Source organism: Elephantulus edwardii, unplaced genomic scaffold (genome assembly GCF_000299155.1).
Source record: "Elephantulus edwardii isolate Elephantulus edwardi_28Jun2011 unplaced genomic scaffold, EleEdw1.0 scaffold00317, whole genome shotgun sequence".
In the NCBI taxonomy this organism is placed as follows: Eukaryota; Metazoa; Chordata; class Mammalia; order Macroscelidea; family Macroscelididae; genus Elephantulus; species Elephantulus edwardii.
In genome coordinates this window covers 435,439-444,726 of record NW_006400067.1, presented here as the reverse complement: position 1 = coordinate 444,726, position 9,288 = coordinate 435,439, and the positions used below count along the sequence as shown (strand labels likewise).

The 9,288-nt window shown below is 41.3% G+C and overlaps 1 protein-coding gene across 1 annotated transcript in view; it reads right to left on the bottom strand.

The window, feature by feature from the left end:
• Nucleotides 1–9,288, bottom strand: part of ADAMTS16 (ADAM metallopeptidase with thrombospondin type 1 motif, 16) — a 311,357-nt gene that overhangs the window by 300,770 nt on the left and 1,299 nt on the right. The window lies entirely within an intron of this gene.

The window sequence follows — 9,288 nt, the reverse complement described above, 5'->3', positions numbered from 1 at the left end:
GCCCTAAGAGAGATGCAAATTAAAACAACTATGAGATATCATCTCACCCCAGTCAAAATAGCAAAATTTAACAGAACAGCAAACAACAAATGCTGACGAGGTTGCAGAAAAACCGGAACCCTTATTCACTGTTGGTGAGAGTGTAAAATGGCGCAACCACTATGGAAGGCTGTAAGGTGCTTTCTCAAAAGCTTGGATATAGAAATACCATTTGACCCAGCAATTCCACTACTGAGAATATACCCTAAAGAAACCAGAACTGCCACCCAAGCAGATATATGCACACTTATGTTTACTGTGGCTTTGTTCACAGTAAAAAGAGTTGGAAACAACCCAAGTGCCCATCAACAAACAAAAGGATAGAGAAACTGTGTTATACTCACACAATGAAATACTATGCTGCATTGAAAAACAAGGAACTTATGAAATATTATACAAAATGGGTGACCCTGGAGGATGTTAATGCTGAGTAAAATATCTCAGTCACAGAAGGACAAATACTGCATAATGCCACTGATATAAAACGTGACTGACATTGGGGTTGGGGGAGACTGAGAAAGATGGGATAAATTATGTATACCGCATTGAAAGAGATGAAGGAGAGAACTGTTTTAAAAGAGATATATGATTAGGTATTATTGTCATGCCAGGAGTCCAGAATGAAGGCTGCATAGTGGAGTGGACTTGAGGGGAGGAACTGTTTAACAATGAAAGAATTTTTCTTTTATTTTTCAAAGAGAAAAGTGAATGGCGGGAAGAGTGGGCAGGGAGGAAAGTGTGCAAAAATGAATGAATGGAAATTCAAAGTCTCTGAAAACTTTCATTAAAATTAATTTAAAAAAACCAAACCACTATGGATATGAATTCTACCCCCAACAGAAAGAATTCTTCCCAAAGAGATGGAATTCTTCCCCTAGCCAGAGAGGAGAGACATTCTCAGCCCAGTGAAATGTGGGACACCCTTAGGGATGCCAGCAGCAGTGACAGGTGAACTGGAGAACTGAATGTGACTTGGGACTTTGGCGTCGAGGAAGCCAATCTTGGCAGGACTGAGCAATCAGTTGGGCAATTAGAGCCTTGAGGTTCAAGGCTGAGGTGCCTGTCTGCACATTTTGAAGACAGTCTTGACTGTTCTACCCTCCTCCAATCAAGCAAGCAATCAAAAGATGCTATTAGCAAAACGCATAAGGGCTCTGTGTAAAATAAAATGAAACCATTGCACAATCCCTCACCATCCTTACAAACTTTAATGTCAGGGTGTTCCTCTATTTATGTGACCTTCTATGTACATTTGAAACATCCTTCTCTATTTTGTACTGCAAAAACTTAGTTGCTGTGTTTGTAGGTGCTGTTGAGTAGAGTATGATTCACAGAGAGAGACCTTAGAACAACAGATCTGAACCCTGTCCTATCCTGTGCCATCCTTATCATGGATCTTCCTCCTCTTTGCTGGCCTTCAGTATTCCAAGCAGGATGTCCCTTTCCAAAGAATAGCCGCTCCTAGCAACATGTCAAAAGTAAAACGAAGCTTCACTATCCTTACATACAAGGAGCATTCTGGTTGAACTTTTTCCAAGACACCTATGTTTATGTTTTTGGCAGTCCATAGGATATTCAGTACTCTTATTCAACACCTCAAGTCCAAAGCACCAATGGGTTTGTTTTTGTTTTTTCTTTTTGTCTCAAAGGCTGAAGAGGGAAAAAAAAATGGGGCAGCAATTCTTGGATACCTTTCTCCAAATATTACAGGGTTTTTTAGTTTTCATTTTATTTTTTTTTTGTTTCCCCTTACCACCACCAAATAGACTTCTTCCTTCTATAAAACCAACAACTATTTTTCATTGTGACAACAAGGATTTGCTCACACTAAGACTATCCAAAAAATGCTATTTCTGAGTTTCTTATCCAAAGTTTTAGCAAGGATTGCCTCTGAGTGGTATCACTCTAAGAACTGAACAAGAAAGGACTCTGGACATGACAGAGCATGGATAGCACAAAAGGTGGATGGGACAGGACTTGGACTTCATAGACCTCAGAAGGGGGAGGTATAGGGAACATGCTCAGAGTCAATTCTTGTTTCCCTGCCCCACATTTTATATTTGACTCTTTATGCTTATTTGTAATCAAGTGTCACTGGGGCCCTGACTTAGAGTCTCCAGTTTTCGAGCCTTCTGTGTGAAGCAGTTGGATTTTGCAGAGTCGTTTTAATTTAATTGAAGGTCGAATGTAAATTATAAGGTCTTTTTTTAATTTTTTTATTTCAATAACAATCAAGTGTAAGCTGATTGGTTATTTGGATTTATAAAATCACACTGGAGGGAAACTCCTCTTCCTTCCCCCCAGGTTCAAATCTTTCCGTTTCAGCATGACTCCTTATCCAATTTGTTGTTATTGTTAGGTGCTGTTGAGTTGAGTAGGACTCATGGCATCTCTATGAACAACTGATCTGAACCCTGTCCTATCCTGTGCCATCCTCACAATCAGTAACACTCTCAAGCCCATTGTAGCAGTCACTGTGCCAACAGTCTTCCTCTCTTTCATCGACCCCTCCACCTTTCCAAGCATGCTATCCCCCTCCAAGGAATAACCTCTCCTTGCAACATGCCCCAAGTACGTGGGATGAAGCTTCAGCCTCTTTGCTACAGAGAGTAAAGAGAGCTCTGGTGGCCAAGCAGTAACAAGCTGTGCTGCAATCCCCAAGGGCACGTGGTTTGAGTGCACCAGCTGCTCCTTGGGAGAGGGCAGTCTCCTCCCCTGCAATTTACTGCCTCTGAAAAGCTGCTAGAGGGGTCACCTGTGGTGGACAGGTTTGAGAGATGCTCCACGACTGTGATCATCTAATCAGCAATAGAGGAATATGATGGGAGTTCCAAAACACTTAATTGTGCTCAAGCAAAACTTAACCACTTAGAAACCTAAAAATCTTGCTTCCTAAACTTCGTCTGACATACTTTGCACATGTTGCAAGGAGGGACAGGTCCTTGGAGAAGGAACTCATGCTTGGGAGTGTGGAGGGTCAGCACAGGAGAGAAAGACCCTCGATAAGGTGGGTTGAGGCAGTGACTGGTGTAATGGGGGTAGGTGTGTCAGAGACAGTGAGATTGACACAGGATAGGGCTGTGTTTAGGGCTGTTGTACTTATGGTTGCTATGATTTGCAGGTGACTCGACTGCACATAACAACAACATTTGCCATCAAGTGGGAACTGACTCACTGTTGACCCTCTGGTGAGTTTTCATGGGTTAAAAATCCCACAGGATGAGACTGCCTATTTTAGTTTCCTCCTAGGAGCAACTGGTGGATTCAAACTTCCCAACTTTGGCTTGGCAGTCTCACTCCCTACACAGCAGACCACCAGAATTTTGCCACACTGTACCAGCCACAGAGAAATATGCTAAGGATGGCTTATCTCCCAAGGACTGTTGTAATGGAAGTATCACAAGTGGTTGGCTTTATAAACAGACATTTCTTTTTTTTCACAGTTTAGAACACTGCAAGTCTGAATTCAGGGTGTTGGCTCCAGAGGAGAACTCTCTTTTTGGAAGGAGGTCCTCATTCCTTGGTTCTCTGTAAATCTTCATGTACCTTCCTTGTGAAAGCCAAAAGGTCATTACAAAGACAAAGAAGAAAGAAAAGACCAAAAGGGAGATCAGAAGAAGGAAAATTGTGCTAGAATGCAGAGAAGTCAAAACAAAAGGGAAGAATTGCTAGAAGTGAAAGAGAGAAACACAAGATTCAAAAAGCATCAAAAAGACAAAGCAAAGAATTATGAAGGGATGTCCAAAGAGCTAGTGTTGGAAAACTGAGAGGGAAGAACTAGGTTGGCATTCCTCAAGGTAAAAGAACTGAAAAATAAATTCAAGCTCTGAGTTATAACACTGAAGGTAGCCAGGGGCAAAATCCTGAATGATCCAGGAAGCACAAAAATGTATGGAAGGAAAATGGAGTCACTGAATTGGCTAATACTGAAAAAATGGTGATAAAGGAAGAAGTTTAAGCTGCATTAATGGTACTAGTAAAAAAATAATGCCCAAGAATTGATGTGATACCAACTGACATGTTTCAATAAAGAGAAGCAGCCCTGGGCATGCTCACCACGCCGTAGCAAGAAATCTGGAAGACACCTACCTGGCCAACTGACTGGAAAATATCCATATTTGTTCCCGTTCCTCCCCCAAAAGTAAACCAACCGAAGGTGGAAATTACCAAAGAACATCATTAATATCACATGTAAATAAAATCTTGCGGAAGAACATGGAGGGAAAACACAAACAAACAGCTAGATTGTCAGTACATTGAAAGAAAACTGCCAGAAATCTGGTCTGGATTTAGAAGAAACCATAGCACTAAGGATATCACTGCTGATATAAGATAGATCTATCAGAAGAATGTCTATTTGTGGCTCACTAATAATGCAAAGGCATTTGTTTAGATCATAACAAATTATAGCTGACATTGAGTAGAATGGAAATTGTAGAACTTTTAATTGTGCTCATGCAAAACATATACCTACAACAAAAGCTGTTGTGTGAGTAGAGCAAGGGAACACCACATGGTTTAAAATCAGGAATGGTGTGTCCTGTGGCTGTATTCTTTTTCCACACAATTAACACTCTTGGTAACTACAGTCAGGAAATCAAAAGACAAATCGCATTGGGTAAGTCAGCTGTCAAGGACCTCTCCAGAGTACTAAAAAGCAACGACATCAATCTGGAGACTAAGGTGTGCCTGGTCCAGGTCATAGTCTTTGCAATTACTTGCTATGCATCAGAGAGCTGGACGATGACAAGGGATGACAGAAAAGATAACTGATGTCTTTGAGCTGTGGTGCTGAATAAGAGTATTGAATATGACATGGACTGCTAAGAGAACAAACAGGTTTGTCCTGGAGAGAGTGAGAGCAGGCTTTTCCTTGGAGACAAGGAAGCTTCGTCTGACATACTTTGGACATGTTGCAAGGAAGGACCAGTCCTTGGAGAGGAATGTCATGCTTGGGAGGATGGAGGGATAGAAAGAGAGGACAGCCCTTGATGAGATGGTTTGATTCAGTGACTGGGATAAAGAGGGTAGGTATGACAGAGACAGTAAAGTTGGCACAGGATAGAGCAGGTTTCAGGGCGATTGTACATAACAACAACACTGAATCTATAAGCAGAACACATTATTCAAGAAGTTGGACTGCATGAAACAATGCGGCATCAGGTTCAGAGAAGGGCTCATCAGCAACCTACGTAATGCAGGTGACACAATCTTCCTGAACATGAGGAGGATCTGAAATAGCTCCTGCTGAGGACCAAAGGCCACAGCCTTCAATGTGGGTACATCTCAACATCCAGAAAACAATTTTTGTAAGACACAACAAAAAACCTAAAGAAATAGAAAAATGTGCCCTGTTCATGGTTAGGAAGACTCAATATTGTGAAAATGGCAATCCTACCAAAAGCAATCTACATGTTCAATGCGATCCCAATCCAGATACCAAATTCAGGTTTCAAGAAGATCAAAAGGGAAATTTTCAAATTTATCTGGAAAGAGACAATAAACAAAACACTGTTGAGAAACAAAAATGAGGTTGGAGGCATAGCACTCCCTGACCTCAAAACCTACTACACAGAGGTAGTAACCAACAAAGCATGGTACAGGTACAATGACAGGTACATAGACCAATGGAACAGAATTGAGAATCCAGAAATAGACCCAGATATCCATGGTCAACTGATATTCGAGAAGGAAATCAAAGCTACCAAATGGGGAAATGATAACCTCTTCAACAAATAGTGCTGGCAAAACTGGACTTCCAACTGCAGAAAGCTGAAACAAGATATACATCTCATACGATACACAAAAATCAACTCAAAGTGGATCAGAGACCTGGGAGTAAAGCCCAAAATCATAACGCGCATAAGAGACAAACTGGGATCAAGCTTAGAAGCGCTAGCCCAAGTTACAAAGAGACTGCCAAATACAACCAGAAATGCACAATCTGAAGAGGATAAAATTGATGCATGGGATCTCCTAAAAATTAAATCTATGTTGCATCAAAAACTTTTCCCAGCAGGGTGAAGAGAAAACCTACAGACTGGGAACAAACATTTGATAATACTATCTCAGACAAGAGTCTTATAACAAATGTTTACATAATACTCCTGGGCCTCCGTAAGAAAACAACTGATAATCAAATTACATAATGGGCAAAAGACATGGAAAGAATCTTCCAGAAGAAAATATTTGAATGGCCAACAGACACATGAATAAATGTTCCAAATCACTTGCAATAAGAGAGATGTAAATCAAAACCACAATGAGGTACCATCTCACTCCAGCAACTGTGACAAAGTTTAATAGGGCAGCAAGTAATAAATTTTGGAGAGGATGTGGCGAGAAAGAAACTCTTACACATTGTTGGTAGGGTTGTAAAATGATACAGCCATTCTGGAAGGCAGTTTGGCGCTTCCTCAAAAAGCTAAACATAGAAATTCTATATGACCCAGCTATCCCACTGTTTGGAATATACCCTGAGAAAATGAGAACAGAGGCACAAACTGAGATTTGTACAGCAATGTTCATAGCAGCATTATTCACCATCATAAGAAGATGGAAACAGCACAAATGTCCAACCACAAATAAATGGACTGAGAAATTATGGTACATTCATACAATGGAATATTATACAGCAGGCAGGAGCAATGATTTTGTAAAGTATTACCTAACTCAGTCTGTTGTTTGTTGTTGTTGTTATGTGCCGTCAAGTCGCTTGCGACTCATAGCGACCCTATGTACAACAGCTCTAAACTCTGCTCTGTCCTGTGTCAATCTCATTGCCTCTGACACACTCATCCCGATTGCCCTAGTCACTGAATCAATCCATCTCCCAGAGGGCCTTCCCCTCCTGGGCCTGCCCTCCACCCTCCCAAGCATGATGTCCCTCTCCAAGGACCGGTCTCTCCTTAAAACATGACCAAATTATGTCAGACGAAGCCTCAGAATCCTTGCCTCCAAGGAGCAGCCCGGTTTAACCCTCTCCAGGATGAATCTATTTGTTCTCTTAGCAGTCCATGGCACTTTCAGCACTCTTCTCCAACACCAAAGCTCAAAAGCATCAATTCTCCCTCTATCCTCCCTGGTCGTTGTCCAGCTGTCTGAGGCATAACAAGTGATTGCAAAGACCATGACCTGTACCAGATGCACCTTTGTCTCCAGAGACACACCGTTGCTCTTGAGTACATTAGAGAGGTCCCTAGCAGCAGACTTTCCCATTGCAATACGTCTTTTAATTTCCTGGCTGCTGGTGCCAAGAGTGTTGATTGTGGAGCCAAGCAAACTAAAGCTGTGAACAATCTCAATCTCTTCACCATCCACCCTGATGCTGCCAATTGGTCCAGTGGTGAAAATCTTTGTCTTCTTGACATTGAGCTTCAATCTATATTGAAGGCTGCAGTCCCTGACCCTCAGCAGCAAGCGCTTCAGGTCCTCCTCAGTTTCAGCAAGCAGGGTTGTGTCATTTGCATAACGCAGACTGTTTAAGGATCTTCCACCAATCCTGGTGCCACAATTCTCATAGAGTCCAGCCTCCCGGATGATCTGTTCTGCATACAGGTTGAAAAAGTATGGAGACAGGACACATCCCTGGCGTAGACAAATACTGTATAAAACTATTATTGTAGAATGAGTATAAGGATCCAAGAGTGTCTGGGGAGGTTTGAAGCAGAGGGATGAGGATGTGGGGGGAGGGGGAGATTAACCAAGGGGTTGTACAATTTGATGGGTAGAGGGGTGAGGGGAAATTGAAAGAAAATACTACAAGAAAGTAATACTGGTGGTCAAGGAGATGGTCTGGGATGGGGCAGGATTTTTTTCTCTTGTACATGGGATCACTTTGAGCAAGCACCAAGTTAATGACAATTGAAAATAACAACACTTTCACTGGGATTAACTCCAAATTCCAAGTTGGGGGGAAAAAAGTTTGGAAACCATCCTATCTGAAATAAGAGGGGAGTATTAGGCAAAATAGTAATTATTTTTATAAAATATTTTGCTTAATTAAATTTATTCAGGTATATTTTTTTTAAAAAAATCTCATCTCTGGGCCAACAGGCAACATCATTCTAGATGAGAAGAGAAATTTTCAAATACTTCTTCTTGCTTGGATTCACAATCAACACTCATGTCACCATCAGCCAGGAAATCAAAAGATATACTGCAGTGGGAAAGTTTATCAAGGACCCCACCCAAGGGCTGAAGAGCAAAGATGTCAACTTGAAGATGAAGATGTACTCGATCCAAACATGACCTTTTCAATGACTTGCTTTGCATCCAAAAACTGGACAATGAATAGGATGACAGAAGAATGGTTGCCTTTAAGCTGTGGTGTTGGAAAAGAGTACTGACTATCCATGGACTCCCAAAAGGACAATTAAATCCTGGGAAATGTGTAGGCAAGATGCTTCTAGGAGGCAAAGATGGTGAAACTTGATCTCACACCCTTTGGGCATGTTTTTGGGAGAGGCCAGTCCTTGTGAAAGAACATCAGGCTTGGGAAGATAGAGGGTCACCTAAGAAGGAGACCCTCAAAGAGATGGACTGACACAGATTGACCCAGTCACTGCATCTATGGACAAGTATTTCACAGGATAGGGCAAATCCATGGTTCACAGGGTCCCAGGGAGTTTCAATAGAATCCAAGGCATTTTCCACCACCAACAAACACCTTGGCCCATGGGCTTTAGTATTTGCTCCATCATCTCTTTTGTATGTCAAAAAACTTAGACTTAAGACATACCCTATGCTAATACTGTCTAATCAACATAACAATGAAAACCATTTACACAAAGGAGCTAGGGTAAGGATTTATAACACCTATTTTGAATGTACTGTGGAAAGTACCATTAAAGAAACTTTAAGGGAGGGGAAGGCTACTGCTCAAAAGTGAGTTTTTAAAGAGGTCAATAATGTAACGTTTTTTTCCTGGCAAACAAAAAAAGCAAAGAGCTGCAAACAATTTATACATTTACCTCTGGCGCCCTCTGGTGGTCATCCAAACGTCCGATGCGGGAGGGTTACTCTGATAATTAAGCATTTTGATACACAGTATCTTGGAGAGTCCTATTGTTAATTCATAGATTAAACTATTTTTTATGCTATTTCATAAAGATGAATGGACTGTCTTTGGGAAATGTTGGAATAAATTCTTTTAAAATCTAGAAATACGCTGAGGTCATTAAACTGTGTTCTGAGTGTGTGAGTGTGTGTGTGTGTGTGTGTGTGTGTGTGTGTGTGTGTGTGTGTGTG